This window comes from Pelodiscus sinensis, chromosome 1, assembly GCF_049634645.1.
Source record: "Pelodiscus sinensis isolate JC-2024 chromosome 1, ASM4963464v1, whole genome shotgun sequence".
NCBI lineage: Eukaryota > Metazoa > Chordata > Testudines > Trionychidae > Pelodiscus > Pelodiscus sinensis.
This window is the reverse complement of record NC_134711.1, coordinates 7,461,276-7,486,757: the sequence shown is the minus strand read 5'-3', so window position 1 is coordinate 7,486,757 and position 25,482 is coordinate 7,461,276. Positions and strand designations below refer to the sequence as shown.

General features: G+C 50.8%; 1 long non-coding RNA gene across 2 annotated transcripts; it reads right to left on the bottom strand.

Moving 5' to 3' along the window:
• Nucleotides 1-4,222: 4,222 nt before the first annotated feature.
• LOC112545329 (uncharacterized) lies at nt 4,223-24,768 on the bottom strand. 2 transcript variants are annotated; one of them, XR_003088798.2, is made up of 4 exons: nt 24,528-24,768; nt 23,112-23,263; nt 22,132-22,405; nt 4,223-4,695 (listed from the first exon to the last, which is right to left on the bottom strand). It is a non-coding gene; the product is annotated as an uncharacterized LOC112545329 (long non-coding RNA). The 2 variants fall into 2 exon arrangements; XR_003088799.2 differs by having other exon boundaries at nt 23,112-23,260.
• Nucleotides 24,769-25,482: the final 714 nt, after the last annotated feature.

The following is a 25,482-nucleotide window of genomic DNA, read 5'->3' as shown; positions in this document are numbered from 1 at the left end:
GCACACTGCGGCTTCTCGCCTTGTGCCACTTAAGATAGGTGCATGTCATGGTCTTGTAGGTGTGTCCATTGTCCCTACTCAGTGCCCATCACCATACTATCCGGGCACCTCACAGCATCTTGCAAGGGAGAGACGCTTGATTGCCATGTTCTCCTCTTACAAATGGGTAGGTGAAACACAGATTAAGCTACTTACCCAGGGCCACACACAATGGTTGTAGGAGCACAGGAACTGAACCCAGACCTGTCCCAGCCTGGGGCAGCTTGCAAACTAGGCGAGCACTTCTGGGGACCATGTGGATCGCTAGCATTGTAACAGCAGTGACACGAGCCATCAGAGGAAACTAGGCATTGCTGGAGACCCTGAGCTCTGAGGGCATCGAATACTAGAACTGGAAGGAACCTTGAGAGGTCATCAAGTGCAGCCTCTGGCCCCCCCAGCAGGACCAAGCATCTTCTAGATCAATGTTTCTCAACTTTTTTTTTATAAAGTACCCCCTTAAAAAAAGTATAAGTACTCCCTTTTTTTTAAAGTACCCCCTGTACCTACAGTTTTCAGACACAATTTTTTTCTACCATTGCAACACATTAGTTTAAACAAATGAATCGTAGTTGGGCGGGCAATTAAATTTCTGGGTGCAAAAAGTACAAAAATAATAAAGCTATAAAACTTAAAACAAAAGTTCAGTTTTCTCCCAATTTCAGTTGGGTTGACGTACCCCCCAGACTTCTCTTGAGTACCCCTGAGGTACTTGTACCACTGGTTGAGAAACATTGCTCTAGATCAGTGTTTCTGAAAGTGTTCCATGGAATCACTCTCAGAAACACATTCATTGGCTGCCCCAGTTTGTTTATTTACCGGTGCTGTGGCCACGGAGTCTCGTGGCTCCCATTGGCTCCATTTCATCCGTGGAACACTTTCAGAAATACTGCTCTAGATCATCCCTGACAAGTTTCTGTCTACCCTGCTCTTAAATATCTCCAGTGATAACGATTCCACAACCTCCATAGGCAACTTATTCCAGTGTTTCACCACCCTGACAATTAGGAAGGTTTTCCTAATGTCCAACCTAAACCTCTCTTGCCTCAATACAAACCCATTGGCTACGTCTACACTGGCATGATTTTCCGGAAATGCTTTTAACGGAAAAGTTTTCCATTAAGAGCATTTTCGGAAAAGCACGTCTAGATTGGCAGGATGTTTTTCCACAAAAGCACTTTTTGTGGAAAAGCGTCCGTAGCCAATCTAGACGCGGTTTTCCGCAAAAAAGCCCCGATCGCCATTTTCGCGATTGGGCTTTTTTGCGGAAAACAGTACTATGCTGTCTAGACTGGCCCTTTTGCGCAAAAGTCTTTTGGAAAAAGACTTTTGCCCGAACGGGAGCAGCATAGTATTTCCGGAAAAGCACTGATGATTTTACATGAGATCATCAGTGCTTTTCTGGAAATTCAAGCGGCCAGTGTAGACAGCTGGCAAGTTTTTCCGCAAAATCATGTGATTTTGCGGAAAAACTTGCCAGTCTAGACACAGCCATTATTTCTTGTCTTAGATCACAGGGTATGTCTACACAGCAAAGTTATTTCAAAATAACAGCTGTTATTTCAAATTAACTTTCCTAGCATCTACACAAGCCAACTGCTATTTTGAAATTAATTTGAAATAGCGGAGGGCTTATTTCGAAATTGGTTAACCTCATTCCACGAGGAATAGCACCAATTTTGAAATTGCTATTTCGAAATAAGCGCTGTGCAGATGCTTATTTCGAAATAGGGAGCCTCCAGCCCTTTCAGTGACAAAGTAACTTCTGACCCAAAGTAACTTCTGACCCAATGATGGAACCAGTTCTGACTGGCCTTAAATGCGATTCAGCATCCAATCAGTGTGGATGCACTATTTCAAAATAGCAAAAAGCTATTTCGAAATGCATCTTGTGTGTAGACGCGTTATTTCGAAATAAGCTATAAGATATTTCACAATAACGCTGTAATGTAGACATACCCTAAGTGCCACTACATGCGACAGTGAACCACAATCCGTGGGTGAGTGGGTTAGACTTGAACCCACAATCCCGGGCTTAGGAGGCCAAAACCTTATAGCTGCTGGAGCCACAAGTCATGAAATTAAGAGGGGTTATGAACTGGATGGCATGGGTGGTATTTCTCTATCCCTACCCCCACTTCCTTCTGCTTTAGACCTCCAGATGAAATTCAGCTTAATGAGAAGGATCATACATCTTACGCATTGAATATTTAATATGCAAGCTTAGGCTTTCTTCTGCACCATCTTTATTGAAGGGATCCTAGGAGGGATGTTAATGAGCTATTGGGAACTTAAAAGTGGTGAGGAAGGGTGGAGGGAGACTTGGGGAGCAGGGAAGGTAGGAGATACTGGCTGCTGCCGTCTTCCTGCTGCGTGGGAAGGGATAGATCCTGTTTCCACTGAAAGGAGTGTGAATTTTGCTGGGGAATTCAGAGGAGCAGGATCTGGACTAGTGGCGGGAGAATGGAGAAGCAGAAGTAATAGGGGGCACCAGCAATGCACGTCAGTTCTAGCCACACCGGGTGCACCGGCTGGTGTTGGTCCCCTAAGCAACCTAAACCTGGACACTGTGGGGATGGGAGACCTACAGCTCACTTTGAAACTATGGTCCATGTTAATCTGTGGGCCTGCCAAGCAGGCTGACAACAGGCTGAACCTCTCGGCTACGTCTACACTGGCCCCTCTTCCGTAAGGGGCATGTAAATTTCAGCAGTCGTCGTAGGGAAATCCGCGGGGGATTTAAATATCCCCCGCGGCATTTAAATAAACATGGCCGCCGCTTTTTTCTGGCTTTTAAAAAAGCCGGAAAAGAGCGTCTAGACTGGCCCCGATCCTCCGGAAAAAGCGCCCTTTTCCGGAGGGTCTTATTCTTACTTATTTCCCTACGACGACTGCTGAAATTTACATGCCCCTTACGGAAGAGGGGCCAGTGTAGACGTAGCCCTCTAGTCTGCACCCTCGGGATGTGACCGCTTCTAAACCAGGGAATTTGCCAAACCACGGGAAGTCAATATGGTTTAGCGGCATTACCAGCACTTCCCCTGCTGACTGGGCTCTTAGAAGACATTTAGGGGGTAAATCAGAGCTAAATAACAGCACAAAACACTGAGAGCCAGGACTGGTGGTTGTAAACAAACTTTATGGGAACGCAGGAAACTTGGCCATACCTATGGTAAATGGACATCCAACGAACTAAAATCATTCTGGACGATGGAGGTTTCCAGACCAGAATTCTGGATTAGAGACGTTCAACCTGCAATTTAATTTCAATCTCCAAAAAGACAAGCAAGCTATAAAGTAGGCAGCATATATGGTGAAAATTGAACTGGATTTTGAAACATTCTTTCCATTTGGGTAATTGAAAGTATTATTAGGAACAGAGAGATGGACACGTGGAGGGTTGGGTTGTTTTTTTAAACTCTCTACTTATTAACCTGTTAGTATCCCTGTAAGTGTTTCTATCCTGTGTTCATTTGTTTTGCCGAACGTTCAGACTTATTCCCTCATAATATGCTTTCCACATGGAAGTTTATGCCTGGGACTGGGTAGGCGGTTTGGTTGGTAGAGGCTCTGCAATGGTGTTGGGTGCTGGGGAGCGTGATGAAGAAGAGTTAGTTGCTTGGTCCTGCCGTGAGGGCAGGGGACTGGACGTGATGATCTCTCAAGGTCTCTTCCAGTTCTAGTGTTCTATGATTCTATGATGAGACCTAAACCATGTGGTAGTTAGACTGTCCTGCTCAGTCTATGATTTCAGGGCCTTCATCCCCTCCCTGGTTTCCCCAGGCCAGTGCTGTTCATCGAGCTAGTCTTCTTACCCTTGGGAAAGAGATCTCTGAAAACACCCCTCAAGCTCTTCAGTGTGACTTGAGTATGAGTGCTAAGAACCAGGACCGAAACTCCAAACTGGTTGTGAGGCTTATGCTTAGATTCCACCAACCAGTTATCCAGTGTAAACTCCTCTGGTCCTGTAACTGAGGTCATGGACAGTCCCCTGGGGTACCCAGGAGTCTGATTTTGTCATAGATGGTCCCTTACACCACAATATTCACAATAGTCAGGTTTCTCTCACTCCCAAAGGACCAGTCACTTACCCTTGGTCAATTGCACCTTCAATCTCTCACCAAAGACAAAGCTTGCAGGCAAGCCTATAATAAACTGTATACAGGTTTATTACATAGGAAAAGGAAACAAGAGATATTTATACGGTGAAATGGGATAAACATAAATATTCAAGTGAGTTATACTCTTATATTTCAAAAGGTAATAGGCGCTTCTAGCTACCTGTCCTTTAGGGCTAACCCAGGCTAAATTGCTGGGGATCCTTTGCTTATGCCTATAAATCTTGCCCTTCCTCTCCGGAGTTCTAGCAGCATCAAGATAGGTTTCTTATCGTTAGGGGGTTTTATTCCCTCCCCTATTTCCTCCACTTTGTGTGCGCTGAGCTTTAAATGCAGCTCATGGTAGACATCCACTCGCATGACTCATCTCTGAGGGCGGCGGATAGCAGAATAACAGTCTTTTGTCCTCTTGTAATGTTGCACACCGGGCCTTCCTGGTTGGATAGGACATAACATGTCTCTTGGAGCCCAGCATTTTTCCTGTTCTCTGTCTCCTGTCTGGTGATTTACACAGCTCCAGACGCTTGCAATACAAATGCTGAAATATTCCCAGACAAGACAAGAAGGAGAGGTTGTAAGTGAGATTAATGCAGGCAGCAACTCATGAGCATTCAATAAAAGTCTAAACACAACCACCTTCTGCCAGGCCTAATGCCTATTGCAGCAGTAACACACAGGAGAGCCAGACTGGTTCCAGCTGTGTATTTGTCAGTGGTAGGGGACCTTGGCATAAGCTGGTGTAACCCACACACCTAGGCTATGTCTACACTGGCGTGATCTTGTGCCAGAGCTATGCAAATGAGGCTAAGTGTGGAATATTGCCAAGCCTCATTTGCATATCTAATGAGCTGCCATTTTTGTGGAAGAGACTCTTGCAATGCCATTATGCTGATTATTTTCAGGAATAATGGCGTTGCGCAAGAGGTTTTTTCTTGCGCAAGAAGGGGCAGTGTAGACAGCTCCTTCTTGCGCAAGAGCCTCTTCCACAAAAATAGCGGCTCATTAGATATGCAAATGAGTCTCGGCGATATTCCATGCTTAGCCTCATTTGCATACTTCTGGCGCAACAACCTGCCAGTGTAGACATAGCCCTAGTGTGGTTCACTGTCCCATGCAGTGGCACCTAGACTACAGCAACAGTTAAGATCGAGAGACCTCTACAGCATGGGCTGGGAGCCAGCTGGCTTTTAGCTCAGAGGGTAGAGGATCGTGTACTAAGTTTCAGGGGTCCCAGGTTCAAATCCGCCTGGTGGTGGTTACACTGGCACCTGCTCTGCCAGCGTTAAGGGTAGGTGGGCCTGCCCCACCCAAGGCCCCATGGATTTAAAATGAACATGGAATATTGTCCCATTCATAGGATGGTTGGAGTGGCCACTGTGGGGGGCCCCCCAAAGTGCCCCTAACCGTCCTATGGAGGAGGTGGCTCTGCACCCAATCTACCCTGGGCCACAGGGACTGGAGCTGGCCCTCAGGTCCATTGAGTTTGAGACCCCGGGTCTACAGCAAGCTGGGGTGTAAATGTACCTCACACAAGTCTGCCTTGTGTTGCCTCTCTTGGGCGCCTCCCTTAGGCCCTATTGCTGTGCACTGGAAGGTCTGGGGTGCACAAAGTGCTCTAGGGAGCATAAACGCACGGCTGCAGGAGACACACAAACATCCCTGCCGCACACTAACTCTGTGTGGACACATCCAAGGTCGCAAGGTCGCTGACTCTGGGTCTCACGGGAGACATATCATTTAAGCCTCCCAAGTCCTTGGTGAGGCTCCCTAATCCAGCGATGGGCAACCTAAGCAAGGGAGTGGGTCGCACGAGTGGCCCTCCTCCATCTCCGCGGGCCACAACTTTGTCGTAACCAAGACGGTCTCCCGGGATAGGGTAGTTCTGTTTGCGTGCCCAGACTTTGCCGGGGATGCCGACTGAACCGTAGCAGTGCTGGGATTGGATGCAGAGGGAGCGCCCGGCTCTCATAGCCCGTGTTGTGCTCAGTCCACACAGGGCCTGGCTTTCCGTGCTTTTTGGTAACACCGGTGGGAAAAAGCGACACGGACTGTAGGCAGGGCCCTGCGATTTCACACTAAGACTGGGTCAGAGCTGCCTTCCCCAGCGCCCCCTTGCCCTTTTGGTGGGTGCACTGAGCTGCGTGCATGCCCCGTAAAGACTCACTTCTCCTGTGCTTGCTCGCCAGCAGCGTGCCCAGTGCATCTGGCAGGGAAGGGAAAAAAAATCCCTGCTGCATTGGGAGAGGAAGCCAAGGAGGCATCTGAATGCATCATTCCTCAGCCAGCGGGGCAGGGGAAACGGAGCTAGCAGCAAAGTTCAATCAACGGGTCAGCGTGCTGCATGAATAGCTCCGTGCTCTCCCCCCAGCACCCGTACACAGGATATTTGTAATTACAAGCAGGGATTATGCTGGAGGTAGATGGAATCAGCAACGAAACCCCAGCGGACAGCAGGAGAGCTTCGAAACCAGCTGCTTCCTGCGCGATGGAAGCCGAGATAGGCCTGATATCTACCCGTGCTCGGGCACGTGTGGGAAACCTATGGGGATGCTGATAGCGGGATTTAAACCAGGGGAACACGTCTGATTAACACGTGAATGCTTAGCAGCACACGGAAAGCAAACAGAGCTCTGCATGCGCATGGGGAGCCTGGTCACTGCCCTCATGACAGGGCAGCGTCACAGCGTCCTCCCTAGGGGAACGAGGATGCGGCCACAGGCACAACAGGGCCATGCTGCTTTGGTGCACAGCGGGGTGGCAACAGAGCCAGAGTGGAGGGAGACAGTGCAGCAGGGGAGTCGGGGAAGGAGGGGGAGCGGACCCAGGGGCTGAAATAGGTGATGGGGGATGATTCCCTGTTCTGTTCACTCCCTCTAGGGCAACAGGTATTGGCCACTGTTGGCAGACAGGATACTGGGCTAGATGGACCTTTGGTCTGACCCAGTATGGCCGTTCTTATGTTCACAGCCAGGGAGGATGCTGGGAAGGTGATGCAGGACTTCCTGGGGCCCGGTGCTGTCCAAACACAGAATAAAAAGAGGCTGCCTGCTCCAAAGAGGTTATCACGTGTCGGAGGGAGGAACCACAAACAATCCCAATGTTCCTCGGAAGACATTTGTCAGGAGACTTCTATCTAAAGAGCCTTTTACCTGCCTCTGGGTATGTCTACACTACAAAGTTAATTCGAACTAACAGCCGTTAGTTCGAATTAACTTTGATAGGCGCTACACTAGCGATCCGCTAGTTCGAACTTAATTCAAACTAGCGGAGCACTTAATTCGAACTAGGTAAACCTCATTCTACGAGGACTAACGCCTAGTTCGAATTAACTAGTTCGAATTAACTAATTCGAACTAAGTTAGTTTGAATTAGCGCTGTAGTGTAGACATACCCTCTCTGAGTAGGGAGTGACTGGCTCTAGACAGCGCCCTCTGCTGGGACGTAAGAACCTGAAGCACTGTTCGTAGGACTGTCGGTTCCGCGGTGTTGTGGTCTGGCATGCGAGGGGCCAGCTCCTGACCGAAATCCTCGCTGACCTGAGAGCAGGCAGGTGGCCCCATGGTTTGCATGTGAGTGGAAAATCGGTATCGTTCAGCCCCTCTTGCCCGTCTCTGAGCACCAGCAAGCTCTCCCCTGCATGGGGAATCTTCTCTTTACCCAGAGAGTATTTCCTTTGGCCTGAACAAAGGTATGAACTGGATGGCCCATTATAAAACCAGATTTTCTTACATTTCATACCTAATTGACATCAAACGCTTAAGTGTGGGATATTTCCAGCCCTCTCAATTAGCCTTGCTAGCACCGACACTACAGTTGACATGGACTTCCCTCCCATCTCTCTTCTTTTTCTATTATACATTCGGAAAGCCCCCCGCCTCCTGTTTTTTTCTCCACTCAAGCTCATCTGAGGAAGTGGGTTTTGCCCACGAAGGCACACAACACTATATACACGTTTGTTAGCCTCTAAGCCTTGGTCTACGTTATTTCGAAATAACAAGTGGAGTGTCCACATGACAAAGCCCGTTATTTCGAAATAACAGGCTGGTTAGTTCAAAATAATAGCTCCCACTTTGCCTGAGGAATAACGCTTGCTTTGAAATAGTTATTTTGAAATCGCCATCGTGTGGACGCTCCGATGTGGCTATTTTGAAATAACGACTCCCCGGAGTTATTCAAAAAAGTCACTCTGCAGTGCTTCCTAGGGTGCTAAGTCGAGGTAGCACGTCCACATTAATGGAACCCGCCTCGGACTAATGTCAAGGCTTCCCTGTAGTGGGGATGTGCTATTTCGTTTTTTGTTATTTCGGGAGTTATTATTTCGAATGTAGTTATTTCGACGTAGTTTCCCTTGGGCACCGCAGGACTACGTGTTGTTTTTACACAGAGACAGCTGCTCGTTGCGGTGTCAGGGCATGGAAATCAAGGGGAACTCTCACAGACTTTGTGCAAGCAAAGAGCCTCCACTAGCTGGATTCTGGAGGCTGCTCCGGAGAGGAGAGAGAGTCTCCCAGGTGGGCTAACACATCCACACTACACTGCAAAGAGCTCCTGACTCGCGGCAAGGTGACAGCACTTGGACCCGTCACAGCAGGGCGTGGGCTTTGACCTGCTCCCTGAACAGGGTCCTAGGATCTGGTACTTGCCGACTGATTTGTATGGGCATGGAAAGGGGCCTGCCTGGGCTCAAACCTAGATCAGAGCCTGGACTTAGGCCAGGTCTACACTAGAGCAACTCCAGTTAAATTAATTACGCAGCTGGAGTCGATGTATCTTAAATCACCCTCTACACAGCGGAAGGTTGACAGGAGCAACAAACACTCCCATTGGCTTCCCTTATTTCTCTGAGTTTGATTTAGTGGGTCTTCACTAGACCTCCTAAATCAAACCCTGGAAGATTGACCACGGCAGGTTCCGTGTAGTGTAGACGTGGCCTGAGTGTGGAATGTAGACCAGCTGGTTACCCAAGCTACAGCTGGTTGCATTATCTAGCCAGGACACCCGATGGTGATAAATCACCCACCTCTCCTTTTGCACTGCTTTTCCCCAGTGGTGGAGGGAAATCCAAACGGGCCAGAGGAGCAGAGGAATAAATCTTTGATGTTGCTATTCATCTGAGGAAGGAGCGGGGGGGGAACCCAGGGGACAAGATATTGTTTGGGTACAATATGTGTTTGTAATTTTCCACATTGGCTCATTTTACGAATACTATCAAACACGGCGCCGAAACGTGCGGCTTCAATATGCGCAGGGCTGGAGAACAATGGGTGAGATCGGGTTTTAATAAGCACTCAGCGAGGCGGTAATTAAATCTCGGGTTCTGTTTGGAAAACAAGCATCTCATTTACTGCACTTGCCCGGCGCGCTGTCACATCTGCACCCGTGTTTTCTTGCGGACAATTACCGAGCTCTCTGCAAACTGATTAGCAAATCCAGGTGCGGCAGCAGCGTGCAGGAGGAGAGCTGCATGGAAGGGGGAGGGGGAGAAGAGGAGGCGAGGGGGGTCTTGGGAAGCTCCCAGGCAAAGCTGGCACCCGCCCGGCACAGGTGTTGCATAGCCTCTGCAAACCGGCTGGAAGATTTGGGAGGCTGAGCGAGCCATAGGCCTAGCGCAGAGGGTTGCACTGGTGCGTTAGCAAATGCAAGGAGGTTTGGGGCTAGGAAGAATCTGCCAGAGACCCTGGCTTGTTAGAGACTTCACCAGAGACCTTTGTGATTCGTGGAATTGCGATCCATCTTCTGCGTATTCATGGGGGTGTCCTGTTGAGGCCTGGCGAAGAGGCAGCGGGGACTGGAAGCCACAGGAAACTCACCGCTGGGCCCCGGAGCTGTGGCTTCCAGTATTCGTGAATGTCCCCATTCGTGGTGGTGCCAGGAAGCCGCACACGGCGAGGGTTTCCTGCATGTCTTTGCCATTCAGACATGTTCATCACAGCCGCAGCTGAGCGGGAGTAGCTGGGAGGGATGCTGAGCGGATGGACTGGTGGTGGCGGGGGAGAGAACTGGAGAGATTTTTCCAACCGCAGAGTTCGCCGCAGCTCCGTGGCTGGAACGGCCGCCACTGGTCCTTATACGGCATTCTGTGTTACAGGGGCAAGATCGGAGCCTTGATCCTCTGCCTTCAGCCTGCTGCCGACCGACCCCTCCCATCTGTCCTGCCTTGTCGGAGACATGCCTGGACGGAACAGGGCTTTGGGATGGACAAAGCATTACTCGGTCCTTTGCTTCTCATTCAGCGTGGAAACCTCTGGACGGGGACAAAACACGCGCCCAATGTACAGTTGTTCACGCCCCTAAGGGCTGGTTCGCCACGTGTGGTCCCATCTTGCAGGTGGGTCGTGGGCTCGCGGTTCCCCCTCACCATGGGGATCCCAGGCTGGCGCTCCAGCCCCGCACACCCACTGGCCCCCTGTGAGGTTGGCTTCCTGCTGAGGGGGGATGCCGAGTCTCACGGGCCAGAACCAGCTTGCGGAGGGATGAAGCAGCTTCATGTGCTGCCACGTCCCCTCCTCTCCAGCTGGGGAAAGGGCCGCACAGGAAACCACTTGCCTGGAGGTTTTCCCCGCTGCTCCGATTGGCTGGAATCCCAGCCAGACCCCCACCCCCAGCCTGCTCTGACGCCTGTTTGGTCAGCATGGCTGGTGGTCTGGGAACGGTTTGTGTTGAGCAGGGTGGTCCACAGGCCCCAATGCTAAAGAATCATTGTCCTGATCTAGAGGAGAACCCCAGCCACCCAGTGCGGGTAGTAGGCTATTACAGTAGCTCCCGGGAGGAAGGATCCCTAACTTTCTTGGGGTCTCAATCTCTGGATCCCTCTGGGGAGAGGCTGCAGTGGAAGGAGCACGCAGCATTCCCCTCCCAGATGCCTGGTATGTTTCAGCTCCAGCCTTGTTAATTACATGCCAGGGGTGGCTGAGAACACCCTGCTCTACCATACACTCGGGGTGTCAATCGACAATGCTCCAGCTAGGAATCCGGTCCTTTGTCTTTACTCCCTCTCCGGGATTGCAGACTGAACACTCCCATTGCCGCAGCTGTTCCTCCCTGAGGAGGTGCTGCCCCTTTGCCAGGGAGGCTGCGTTCAGTCACTCATTTGCCTTCCCGGAACACAGCTCCCTCCGCAGCATCTCTCGCCAGGGGTAAACTGAGGCAAGCAGCGAGGCGGCCGATAAAACCCACACAGGTCCCTTCTTCCAAACAGTGACTCCCCCCCCCTTTCTGCTGGGTTTTGAAACCTCCTGGCAACGACACACTGGCCTGCTTGGCAGAATCGCAGCGTGTTCGCAACGGCGGCTTGAGGCTTGACGCAAAGGCGGATCCTCAACTCTGGTAAACTGGCACCTTCTTTGGCCAGAAGGGGGCTACCCCGACATATGCTTCTGCTCTCTGCTTAGCTCTGGCACCAACAGTATCACTCAAGTTCCTTGAGCCACTACCGTGACCCTGCTGCTGCAGTGGACGTACCGAGAGCTGGCGTGAATTCAGCTGTGATCATTGTCTTAGTGACCGGCTCATTAGGTGCTCGTTTGAGAACCACCTGCTCCAATCTCCCTGGTCAATGAAAGATGGTGATGGCTCCCGTTCCTAAGAGCAGTGGCCAGGCTGGGACCCGCGGGCTCCAGGAGCCTGGCTCAGCATTGCATTGACAGTCATGCCCTCTGGAACATCTAGTATCATGATGAAGGCGGAGGGACATCTGGAGATGCTTTTAAGATCACTGGGGATAATGAGCCAGGACTAGTGTTCCCTGTAATCTGAGCACTTGGGAGGCCACCGGGTAGAGGTTCAAATGCCGCCCGGTTGATTAGCAGAGCACCCACAGCTGGCAGCTTGTGGGGGTGCACATCCGCACATGCCTTGGTGCCCACCACAAAATTGATTCCGCTCACGGATGGAAAAAGTTAGAGGGCACATTGTCCATGGCCGCAGGGAGACCTCACCAGAGCAGCGGACGCATGGAGGACCTTTTCCACAAAGAGGGGTCCACAGCAAGGCCCCGCCCCCGTCAGCCTTCTCCATTCACTTTCCACGGGCAGAAAAGCCTGCTTGAGGAAAGGGAGTTTTAAACACATGAGCATTCGCCCCTGAGAAAACTGGCCCGGTGACACTCCTCCACGCAGGGACCAGAAGCAATATCAGGCGGCTGACGTGACCAATCCCAAGGAACCGGCCGGCAATGTCAAAGAGCTGCCCTTTGTGATAGGTCTACAGAGTAACAAAAATTCCCATAGTAAGGAAAAACTCGGGGAAAACTGCAGTTTCCTGCCAGACATTCCCTGAGCAGGACACCTGGCTGCACTCGGTCAATTCCCAGTGAGCCATCCACCCCTCTCCAAATACCACCATCCGCTGGCGACATAGGCACCGACCCGGTGGGTGCTTTGGGGCAGGAGCACCCACGGGGAAATAGTAGATGCTGAGCACCCACCGGCAGCCACGTTCCTTTCCTCCACCTCCCTCTTCCCTGTACCTCTCGCCTGCTGGCATCCCCGCTGATCTTCTCCTCCCCTGGTCTCCCAGTGCATCTGGAACGCCACGAACAGCTGATTCACCATGCCCAGGAAGCTCCAGGGGGGAGGAGGAGAAGCAGGGATGGGGCGTGCTCAGGGAGCAGGGACGGAAAAGGCAGGGGCTTGAGGGAAGGGATGGAATGAGCGGGGCTGGGGTGAAGCAAAATGCGGAGCACCCTCTGGCTAGAGGGGAAGTTGGCCCCTATGGCTGGCAAGGGGACTCAGCTGAAAGCAACCGCCAGGCCAAGTGAGTGAGGTCTGTCCCTCCAAGGTCAGTATCTCTAAGGGGAGAGCCAAATGGGTTAATCGGAGCAAAGCATTCTCCCTCCTCCTTGGGCCATGGGTGATGCACTTGGCCTCCCCAGAGGCGTTCTCCCCTTGGCCTGCTCTTGCTCCTGCACACAGGTAGAAGGGCAGAGGGATGAGGAGCTGAGGTGACATGGCCTGTGCTGGTGAGGCCCCCCAGGCAGCAAGGAGCAAGCCCCTCCTACTCTGATACACACCTGAGAGAGCCCGTCCTCAGGCCCGTGGAGGGGGAGAGGCAAAGGGGGCCATTGCACAGGGGCCTGGCCTTTCGAAGGGGAAATCAAGATAAACGGGTGAGAGCAGGTTGCACAGAGAAGCATGAGTACAGAGCTGCACCTGTACAAACAGCCTAAGGATGCCAAGATCAAACCATCCAGGGCTCTGGTGCAGCCGGAGCAGAGCGCCGGGAAATATTTTCACCCCCCTGGGAGTGTCTCTAGCATGCTGGGGGAAGCCTGGAGGGTCCGGGGAAATGCTCGATGAGAATTTACGCCCTGATACCATTGCTTACGGAGCTGCCGCAGGAGAGCTCCTAGTCACTCCGGCTACCCCGGTGTGTTCTTGTCCTGGAGGGCTGGCATTTAATCTCCCACCCTCTCCTTGGATGGAGCCGCTACCTCACCAGATCCGGAGACTGAAATGTCGGAATATCAGGCTGAAGCCCAATGTCACAGCCAAGCGAGGTCCAACGGCACAGCCAAGCGAGGCCGACTGAAATGTCACTGATGTTGTGATAATGGCCAATTACCCTAGCAGCTTAGCACCTCACTGTCACTTTATGGTGAAGTCAGGAAGTACTATAGCCATTTTACAGGCATGCCCAGGGACTGAGTGATTTGCCCGAGGTCACAGGGCCATCCTTAGGGTTTGTGGGGCCCTATGCAGTGCAGCCCAGGGTATGTCTAAACTACAGCGTTTTTTTTCGGAAAAGCGGTTGTTTTTCCAAAAAAAACCCTTCACTTACATCCACACTGCAATTGCATTCTTTCAAAAGAAAATCGAAAGAGGAGAGGGGGTTTTCCGACACTGGCAAACCTTCTCGCTGGAATTGCTCTGTATACAGCCCCCGGCATGGCACTTTTGGGCCTCTGCTTTCGTGCAAGACGAGGGGTGAGGAGCAGCAGCCCGTGTAACGCTCATTCTGACACTCATCCGGCTGTTGTGTTTGGGTCTCACCCAAACATGTTAACTGGAGGAATGGGGGCAGGGGAGGGAAGGGGGCAATTACACAGCAGCATAGCAGCTGCAGCTGGGAGCTCTGGGCCCCTTTGAAACGCCGTGTGAGTACTGCTACACGGCTCTGTAGGGATGTAAGGACTGGGGGGCAAGGCCCAGAGCCATGCTCTGGGTGGCGCTAAGGGCTGACTGCCCTGAGCCCCGCCCCTTCCACCTGAGGCACCTCCCCTTTCCTTTTCCTTCCCATCCGAGCAAATGCTGATCCCCACCAGACAGTCTGCAGGATCCGAAGAGAACCGGAGAGTTAATCTAACTTGCCCTAGCCTCCGACGAGCCTTAGTTTGGATGGCAGTGTTTGGCCCGGAGGTCTCTTTAGCTCATCGGGTTGAAATGCAACTCACATCAAGGCTGAACTGCCCCACACTTCTAGAGAGTATCAACCTGCTTCTGGATGTGGATTTTGTAAAAAATCTCTCCCCCCACACCTTCTGAGGGGCTGACCCACCCCCCAATCCCACACTGCAGTTGGAATGTCTCTGCATGTGATAACCAGATGCCTAGCACTGTCATGCTGTTGCTTCTGTTGCATGGCTGGGGAAGATAGCAACGGCGACAGAGGTATGCCCAGAGGTGACAGCCAGCACCTGGTGGCAGCAGTGAGGCGGTGAGCATCCTTGTGGCCACCGGCGAAAGCACGAAGGGGATGCTCTGATATGACATGCTCCATCCTTGTGCCTGGTGACCACAGGCGCATCTAGGCCTTTGCCTCCTTTTCCAGTGAATGAGGGTTGGTCCACATCTCCAGTGAGCTGTCCTGATGGGATTCAGTCTGCACCCGTCCTTCCGACAGAAATCAACACCCGCTGGCTTCTCGGTAGGGTCGATGACAATAGCAGGAAACTTGGAAATGGCAGAGATGCTTAATGACTTCTTTGTTTTGGTCTTCACCTAGAAGTCTGAAGGAATGCCTAACATAGTGAAAGCTAGTGGGAAGGGGGTAGGTTTAGAAGATAAAATTAAAAAAGAACAAGTTAAAAATCACCTAGAAAAGTTAGATGCCTGCAAGTCACCAGGGCCTGATAAAATGCATCCTAGAATACTCAAGGACTGATAGAGGAGGTATCTGAGCCTCTAGCTATCATCTTTGGAAAATCATGGGAGACAGGAGAGATTCCAGAAGACTGGAAAAGGGCAAATCTAGTGCCCATCTATAAAAAGGGAAATAAGAACAACCCAGGAAACTACAGACCAGTTAATTTAACTTCTGTGCCAGGGAAGATAATGGAGCAAGTAATTAAGGAAATCATCTGCAAACACTTGGAAGGTAGTAAGGTGATAGGGAACAGCCAGCATAGATTTGTAAAGAACAAATCAAGTCACACCAATCTGATAGCTTTCTTTGATAGGATAACGAGTCTTGTGGATAAGGGAGAAGCGGTGGATGTGGTATACCTAGACTTTAGTAAGGCATTTGATATGGTCTCACATGATATTCTTAACAATAAACTAGGCAAATACAACTTAGATGGGGCTACTATAAGGTGGGTGCATAACTGGCTGGATAACCCTACTCAGAGAGTAGTTATTAATGGTTCACAATCCTGCTGGAAAGGTATAACAAGTGGGGTTCCGCAGGGGTCTGTTTTGGGACCGGCTCTGTTCATTATCTTCATCAACGATTTAGATATTGGCATAGAAAGTACGCTTATTAAGTTTGCAGATGATACCAAGCTGGGAGGGGTTGCGACTACTCTGGAGGATAGGGTCATAATTCAAAATGATCTGGACAAATTGGAGAAATGGTCTGAGGTAAACAGCATGAAGTTTAATAAAGACAAATGCAAAGTGCTCCACTTAGGAAGGAACAATCAGTTTCACACATATAGAATGGGAAGTGACTGTCTAGGAAGGAGTATGGCAGAAAGAGATCTAGGGGTTATAGTGGATCACAAGCTAAATATGAGTCAATAGTGTGATGCTGTTGCAAAAAAAGCGAACATGATTCTGGGATGCATTAACAGATGTGCTGTGAGCAAGACACGAGAAGTCATTCTTCCGCTCTACTCTGTGCTGGTTAGCCCTCTGCTGGAGTATTGTGTCCAGTTCTGGGCACCACATTTCAAGAAAGATATGGAGAAATTGGAGAGGGTCCAGAGAAGAGCAACAAGAATGATGAAAGGTCTAGAGAACATGACCTATGAGGGAAGGCTGAAGGAATTGGGTTTGTTTAGTTTAGAAAAGAGAAGACTGAGGGGGGACATGAGAGCAGTTTTCAGATATCTAAAAGGGTGTCATAAGGAGGGAGAAAGCTTATTCATCTTGGCCTCTGAGGATAGAACAAGAAGCAATGGGCTTAAAGTGCAGCAAGGGAGGGTTAGGTTGGACATTAGGAAAAAGCTCCTAATTGTCAGGGTTGTCAAACACTGGAATAAATTGCCCAGGGAGGTTGTGGAATCTCCATCTCTGGAGATATTCAAGAGTAGGTTAGATAAATGTCTATCAGGGATGGTCTAGACCGTATTTGGTCCTGCCATGAGGGCAGGGGACTGGACTCGATGACCTCTCGAGGTCCCTTCTAGTCCTAGTATTCTATGATTCTATGTGGTCTCACCAGTGCCAAATAAAGGGGAATAATCACTTCTCCAGATCTGCTGGAAATGTTCTTCCTAATGCACCCCAGTATGTCATTAGCCTTCTTGGCGACAAGGGCACACAGTTGACTCATCTTCAGCTTTTCATCCTCTGTAATCCCCAGGTCCTTTTCTGCTGAACTGCTACTTAGCCAGTTGGTCCCCACCCTGTAACAGTGCCGGGGACCCATGTTCAAATCTCTATACTGGATAATTCAGAACTGAATTTCTCCGCCACATTCCTGAATGTCTGGGCTATTCGGAGGTAGTAGGTTACATTCTCATTCTAGCTTTGATTAGACATTTGCTCCCGAGAAACCTGTCTTACTGGAACCGGGATGTTCCTACAACACTTTTTTGTGCGTTTGGCGAATCAACAGTTTCCAACCAGCTCAGGAGCATCTGATGGGCTGGGAGCCAAAATGGCTAGTCAGGAAACAAGCAAAAAATGTCAGCAACAACGTTCACCAAATTTGTCCTGTGTTTCTCCATCAAAATGTCAACCACTTAAATTTCTCAGTCCCCAAACATTGGTGAGGGGCACTGTGGAGTTCCTCCCCCACCAACCTTTGGGGTGCAGTAAACACATCCATGTTGAGTTGCTCACATCCAAGAGTTCGTTTGATCCTCTGTGGGCACTTGGCAAATGCATAAATAATAATTTCATCCTCGTTTAACTCTTGATCATCCTTCCAAACAATAGCGTGCCCTGCTGTTGTCTGGGCAGACATGCCTTGTGGAAGAAGGTCTATTAGCATTTCAATAGTCTCTCCCTCCCAGGAGATGTTTCACTTCCTTGGCTGAGCGGTTAGTTAGTTTAGCTGACTCTTTGAAACAGATGCTTAAATGTACTGTACTTCTGTGATAATTGCAATGCATACTGAGCAATCATATTCTCGGCTGTCACAATCACAAACTGCTTAATGTATAGACATTGTTAGGCAGTAGTCTGGCTCCCGAGAGCAAAGGAGAGTTTGGCTCAAAGAGTGAATTATTTCCTTGCTTGGATAGAAACAAATTGACACAGATACAGGATAATCTAGGCTGGTCTTTGTTTGCAAACACAGCCAGGACTTGGCCTTTAGGTAATTATCCAATGAGAATAAAATATTTCTCCTGAATATTGCAAAGGCGCTAATCTACTCAGTGTAGCTTTGAGATCATGAATGCTAAGCCCTGAATTCCCCGCTTCTCGTCTTCCTCCACTACTTTTATTGGTCTCGGAGGGGTAGCCGTGTTAGTCTATAACTTTAATAATGAGTAGTCCCGTGGCACATTAGAGACTAACAAAAATATACATATAGTAGCGTGAGCTTTCGTGGGCAAAACCCACTTCTTCAGATGTGATATCCTCTGACTCAAGATCATCTCATCTGAGGAAGTGGGATGTGCCCACGAAAGCTCACGATACTATATATATATTTTTGTTAGTACCTAAGGTGCCACTCATGACTTGTTGGGGTGTTTTCTATTATTGTAACTTTTCTGCCAGGTAGCGCCAGCAGCAGCCAGGTTCAATATCTAGTGGTTCCTCTCCATCCATTCAACACAGACCTGGCTTGAGCCCCCACCCTGTAATCAGAGAAATTCACACACCGCCCTTGGGTGCCTCTGAGAGGCAATGCTTCCCCACTCACGGGCAGAGTCTGAGTATAGGAAAGAGACTTTTAAAAAAAGGGAGGGAAGTAACTTGGCATTCATTTAGGATAACACCACAAATAAGGTTCATAAACAAAAACCATGAGTAAAAGTCCCACACCAAGTAGGTTCCGGGCAATGTCCCATTCCTCTCAGGTTCTTAAGTCCAGCAACCAAAGGCTACATCTACACTGCAGCGCTATTTTGGGATACTGGAGGTATCCTGAAATAGCTGTTCCGCATCTTTTGAGCGCACTCGTTATTTCGAAATATAACAGGCTCGCTATTCTGACATCCCTGTAAAACCCATTCCACAAGGAGGTAAGGGACATTTTGGAATAGCATTTTATTTCGAAATAAGTGCTGTGTAGACAGCACCCTCAAAGTCCCCTTCACAGGCCCAACCCTCTCTGCACCCCACTCACAGCTGCTGCCCTGCTGGCCGCTCATCACATCCCATGGCCACCATCTTGCTGGCATGTCTCCACCACCACCCAGCTGGCTGTCAGTCACCTCTTGGCTGTGACTTCTGCCCCTCACTCTCAAGTGATTTCACCTCCAAGTGATTTCAACTCTTAGCAAGCAGGAGAGAAGAAACACAACTCCCACACAGCTAACCTAAGAAAGGGTTCTAATGTTGCCTATTTAGTTCTGTTCTTTGAAGGGGGAGGAAAGCCAGTCAAATCAATGGAGTGGGCGTGGGTGGCAGAAGGGAAAGGAGAGGGAGGGAGGAAGGGGCGGGGGCCAGAGACGGGCCCTCCAACTCATAGAAACCTGAACGTCAGGCCCGTGATTAGCAATGTTCTTTCTGCTAACTGTGAGTTCTTTCCTTCAGAACAGATTTAGTTAGCATTGTCCTGCTTTTCTGTATTCTGTATTCCCACAAAAATTACAAACACTGACAGCTGTCATTTCTGCTATCCCTGCATTTAGTGTGGTTGGGTCACAAATTAAGTTGATTACAACGAGCAAAATACCACACCACCTGCTGAAGAGCGAACAAATCTAAGCAAAGCAGGAGCAAACTGTATTTACATAGACACACCCGGCATATCTCTCCCTTCTGGCTAGCTGTCAGGGGAGCATCCCTTCACATCCTGCCCACATCATATGTTTGTGTTATGTAGCAACCAGTGGCCCCAACATGGACATAAGAGACAGTCAGACAGGACCGAGAAGGACAGGAGGAATGGGATATTATCCCCATTTTGCAGATGGGGAAATAAGGCACATAGGTTAAGTTATTGGCCAGTAAGGTCACCCAGGAAGCATATGGAAGAGCTGGGAATCACTGTTATATATTATTTGTATTATAGTAACACACAGGGAATTAAGTCTTTGATCACAACAGCCTTAAATTCAGCCAGAGCTGTGTGGAGCAGAGCTCCAGTAAATATTTTCAACCTCCCTGAAGTTTTTATAGCACATTTGGGGGGCTCCAGGAAATACTCTATGGCTACGTCTACACTGGCCCCTTCTTCGGAAGGGGCATGCTAATTTTGAACTTGGGAATAGGGAAATCCGCAGGGGATTTAAATATCCCCCGCGGGATTTAAATAAACATGGCCGCCGCTTTTTTTCCGGCTTGGGGAAAAGCCGGAAAAAAGCGTCTAGACTGGCGCGATCCTCCGGAATAAAGCCCTTTTCCAGAGGATCTCTTTGAAGTAGGAATAAGATATCCTCCGGAAAAGGGCTTTATTCCGGAGGATCACGCCAGTCTAGACGCTTTTTTCCGGCTTTTCCCCAAGCCGGAAAAAAGCGGCGGCCATGTTTATTTAAATCCCGCGGGGGATATTTAAATCCCCCGCGGATTTCCCTATTCCCAAGTTCAAAATTAGCATGTCCCTTCCGAAGAAGGGGCCAGTGTAGACGTAGCCTATAAGAACTGAAATCCAGGATCAGGACCAATGTTCCTGCTAATCTTTTCCATCCCTGTGTGAAAAAATGTTATGTGCACCAAGGCATGTGGAAATGTGCACCACCTGTAGAAACAAAAAACTTAACTGTGGGCACTCTGCTAATCATGTGAGCGGCATTTGAATCTCTCCTGAGTGGCTACACAAGCACCCATCTTACAGGGAACATTGCTCAAAACCTGAATCAGAGGCTGTACAAACACAGAACAACAGTCCTTGCCCTAGGTGCTCACAAGTGAAGTACAAGCTGAGATGACAGGTGGAGACAGACAGACAGACCCCTTCGTAACAGTGAGACTATTACCTGCAACTGAACTCAGAATGCAGTCCGCTCCAGTGGCATAAGCTAAGTCCTAGAATCTCTCCTTCTGCCTCTCTCAGGACTGGGGTAAGGGAATAAAGGACGAACTGCAGACATTTTGCAGTTAAGGGCCAGTTTGGATCAGCCCCAGAAGTTCAGATGCTTCCCCCCGACGTTGGAATCCTTCTGAGTCATCACATCGGGGCTGGATTTCTCCCCAGCAGCTTTCTCCCTGTGGCTAGGCCAATGTGCTCAATTCAGGTTCTTGTCCCATGCCCATCCCTGTCTGAGGCCCTGATACATGAGTCTTGAATGACTGGGTGTGGCTATACAGGACATGCATGTTAATAGTCTCCCTTCTGCTGTTTCCAGGAGCCCAGAATCCTACAAAAGACACGAAACTGTGTCCTCACCCGGACACCCCCATGTCTTCCCACTGGGATGCCTCCCCTCCCCTCCTGCTAACAGCCACACCCTCGCACTGGACTCCTGCCTGCCACCCCTACCTCCATGTCCTCGCGCAGGGATCCCCCACCCCTGCCAGGGGTATCCGAAAGTGAAACCCACCGACCCCGCCCCATTGGCTGAAGAAGTGCATCACCTCAGGCGGCTCCCTGGCCAGCACGGTTTGCATCACTGCAGCTTCCCGGACCAAGCAGTACCCTCTGCCGCTGCGACTATTCGGGTGCTGGAGGCCTGGGTTCTGCTGGGAGCCATGTGGATGGGTAAGTCCCTGTGCGCCACCCCCTCTCCCTGGGTCTGATTAAATAGCTTTTCCAAACTAGTTTGTGGGCCAGATTGGGGAAGTGCTCGGCTGCTGTTGGCCCGTGGGCTGGGAGTTTGAGACCTGTTCTTGGCAATTCGCCTGAGCTGTGGAGCAGCGACGGGGCGCCTTGTCACGCAGGGGGGCAGAGTACACGGGGGGGCTTCTTAGGCTATGTCAGCGCTGTGTGCGAGACGCGTGATTCCCCTGCCTGAGGATGCAAACTAGCGAGTGCCAGCATCATTAGCTGTGCAGCTGGCTTGTGGCAGGGATATACTCACCCCAGCTCGGCCATAACTTCGCTGCTGCCGCTAGACTGCTAGGGACACTCTCACTGTGTGCCCAACCCCCCTCGCTCGTAGTATAGACATAGCCTTGTGGCTCAGGGGCTTCACTTCATAACCCCACCAGGGACTCATTTTGCCTGGAATTTATTACTAAAACTCTGGGGACTGGGCTGCAGGGAACAGTCTCGTCAGGACCCCGGCTGGAGGGACCAGACCCACCGAGTGAGAGCCACTGTACATTCTGTGTGGACTCCCTCGCACGCCCCCATCTTTTGTCTGAACTAAGCTCCTTGGGCAGGGCCTGTCTTTTCATCCCGTGTTTGTACAGCACCGAGCACTGTGCCCCCCTGTTCTATGACTGGGGCTGCGACGCGCTGCGCTGTTACCAGGAACAGTCCTTTCGATGATGCGGTGTCGTTTGCCAGAGCCCAAGCACGTGACACGAAGTACCTGCGAGGTCTCAAGGACGGGAAGAACGAAGACCTGGGCTGCTGTGGGACATGCGCTGGCTCTTGCACGTCTCGTCCTTCCTGCTGTTTTATTCCAGCAGGTCTTTATTGTTGTTGGATTAGGTGAGATCTGTTTCCCCCCCCTCTGATGCTGCATAGGAAATGAGTCGTCAGTGACATCAGCAAAGACCAAATCTGTTGGGTGTGGTGCTAAGCTGCCCTGATCATTCTCCTGTGGATGGGGGTTACGGCTCTCCCCCCACGGAGCGCGGTTCCTAGTGGCGATAAAAGAGAATCAAGCAGAGGGTTTGGGAATGGGTGGCAAGTAGTCACCACAATTAACGTACAAACTGCCTGCCTGAAGCAGCCAATGCTTCTGGCCTGGGATGCATCGGGGGAGGCTGGTACTTAGCAGCAGAATAAATCCAAATGCAATCAAATGGCCAAGGGATGCCACGAACAAATAGGAACGGGAGGGCTCCAAGGTGGTGGCTGAAGCAAAAAATGCCTGCCAAGGGCTGGAGAACTGCTGGGATAAGGGGGGTACAGGTCTCGGGGTGAGGGCAGGGCGTGTGGCAAGAAGGACCCATTGAACAGCTGACGGAGTAGTCCTGTGATTGCGTTCCATTCCCAAAGCGGGGCAATCGGAAACCTTCTTCATCAAAGAGTGGGAGGGGGCGAGACAGGCTGCTGGACGGAGTATGGTCTATCATCTATCTGGCCAGAATCCATGGCATGTGGGTGTTCTATTGGGGCACCCTTTATGGAAAGGGTGGGCTGATGGGTTTTGGGCCAGGCAGTCAGGGCGTTCACAAATAATGGCCACGGTTCCTTCGGAAACCCCACCCACAACGCATGATCAGTCCTACTTATGGACCAAAAGAACCATAGTCTGGAAGGGGTCGAACAGCCCTGCGAATTCTTGGCCTGGCTGTCAGAATTGCTACGTACCCACAACGCCCACCCATGTTGGCTCAGTACCTCTGACAAAAATCTGCCCATATGGTCTTGTTGGATGACAGCCGATGTAGCAGTTGATGTCTGTGTCATAAAAGAGCCAGCAGCACCATTCTGCCCCCTGTATAAGGACCACGTTGACCATATGCACGATTGTATGGAGGTCTAGACCCCTGCTGAAAAGGCCACAATCAAGAAAGCCATGTGTACTCTACAAAGGCTACACCAAATGATACAACTTCCCAGGCATTGGTGAGGCAGGTGTGTCCACCAGGCTGGCCTTAGGGTGGGCCATCTGGGTGACCACCCTGGGGTACCATGGTCAAGGGGGAGCACAGAAAGCTGCTTCCAGCTTGCCACATGGTAGGGGGCACCCGGGTTTCTCCCTGCTTCCTCCCAGCAGAGGAGCATGGGTGGGGGTGAGCAGTGATACACACAGACTGTTCCCCCCAGCGTCTCTCTGAACTCCTTTATATCTCTGCAACACCAAATGCTCCAGGCTGCTTTCTTCTCCTCCCTTTCCGCAGCCCAGACAGGGAACATGTCCTGGCTAAAGGGAGCCCTGATGTTGCTGCTCGCTCCCCGACTCACAGCTCCCTAGCAAGTTGTGGAAGAGCATCGCCGGAGTGGAGAGCAAGCTGCAATGCCAGCTGCGTGGTGAATCCGGCTCATTTTCCCCATGTGGGTGAGGAGGGAACAGTGCAGGGTTTAGGGGAGAAGGGGGCAAAGAGCAGGAGTTAGGGGCATGGAAGGGAGTGAAGGGGTTGGGGCAAAGGGGCACAGTGCAAGGGAAAGGGTGGAAGGAGGAGGCAGGAGTTGGGGAGCAGGAGAGAAGTGCAGAGACGAAATGGGGGCACAGAGCCAGGGTTAGGGGTGCAATGTGGGTCACCCTCAGGGGCCAAGGTCAATGTGGGGTGCTGTGCCCAATATGGGGGGCCAGGGATGCTGACATGTTAGTTTTCCCAGAGTACCAGTTTCCCTAAGGCAGGCTCTGGATGTCCAGCCATGGGTGCTGGAACTATGGGTGTGGGGGGCACTGCTGCAGCCCCCAGCTTGAAGTAGTTTCCATCCTAGGTGGGGTTTATAGGTTGGTTCAGCGGTTCTCTGCACCCCCACTTTAGTCATAGTTCCAGTCCCTGTGCCCAGAGGGCAGGGCAGGGGGCGGAACAGGTGACGTGATGATCCAGGGAGGAGGGAACCAAGCAGCAAGGGCGTGAGTGCAGGGGGTGAGGAAGGTGAGGTGTGCAGGGGAGCCAGGAGGAGAGAGGAGCTGAACTGACAAGAGCTGAAATTAAGCCTGAAAGGGGACCCACGACCGAGTGTCTTAAAATGAGCCAACCCCGGACATAGCGCGGTGCTTTCCACCAATGCCACAGTGGCAGCCGCCACAGGGGTGTAGTGGCAAGGGTGTGGGGGAGTGCACCCCACGGTGTGACCTACCACATGAACACTTCAGACGAGCTCTTTCGGATCAATAGCTGCTGCCCGGGTGTCTAGCTGCGCCCGCCGCAGAACGCCTTGGGGGACGGAGGTGGATAGACCTCTCTGTCAGACCTGCTTCTTCTTGAAGGCCATGCTGGGAGTGGGCAAAAAGAGCTTTCTCGCTCTGACAGGCTCGCAGGCCTCTTCCTTCCCACGTTCAGGACACGAAGCAGCAAGAAGGCAGAGGAGATTGTGTCGTTGCCAGTGACATATGCTGGCATCCGACAGGTTGTCATGTCAACAGAACACAGTAGAGAGCAGCCCCAGCCGGTGAAGCAGTTGTCTATGATGTCGCTACTCACAAGTCTCTTTTTTGGAGCCGGGTGTCAGTGAAGGGGGAGCGATGGGCGAGCGTGAGCTTAGTGGAAACGAGGGGCTTGTTTGAATACTGGGCCTACGCCACCTAGGACACAAAGTCCTTACTGTCAATTGAGGGAGAGGCCACAGAGCCCAGCAGACAGATAATGAAAGAAAAACAAACCAGCCAGCAAAGGGAATGGGCGTCAGATGGGGATGTGGAGCAGAGAACCCCGGACGTCATTCACCGCCCTGTGAGGGAGTCCAGCTTGCAAGGCGAGGGCCTGTTTGAATCCTGAGAAGTTGCACCCAAAGCTCATCCAAAAGGTTTCCCCCTAGCTTGAGCACATTACCACCAATGTCAGCTCACTTCCTAGATCCGTGGCTCCCAACCTGTGGTCTGTGGACTCCTGTTGGCCCGTGATGGTACTGCAGGGGGTCTGCAGAAAATTTAAAAGTCTTTTCTTTTCTTTTCTTTTCTTTTCTTTTCTTTTCTTTTCTTTTCTCAGGGTGGGTGTCCATGAAATTTTAATAGATTGAAAAGGGTCCATATGCTCGAAAAGGTTGGAAACGAGTGGCCTAGATGTTTCTCTGACTCGGAGCAATTGGGATCTCT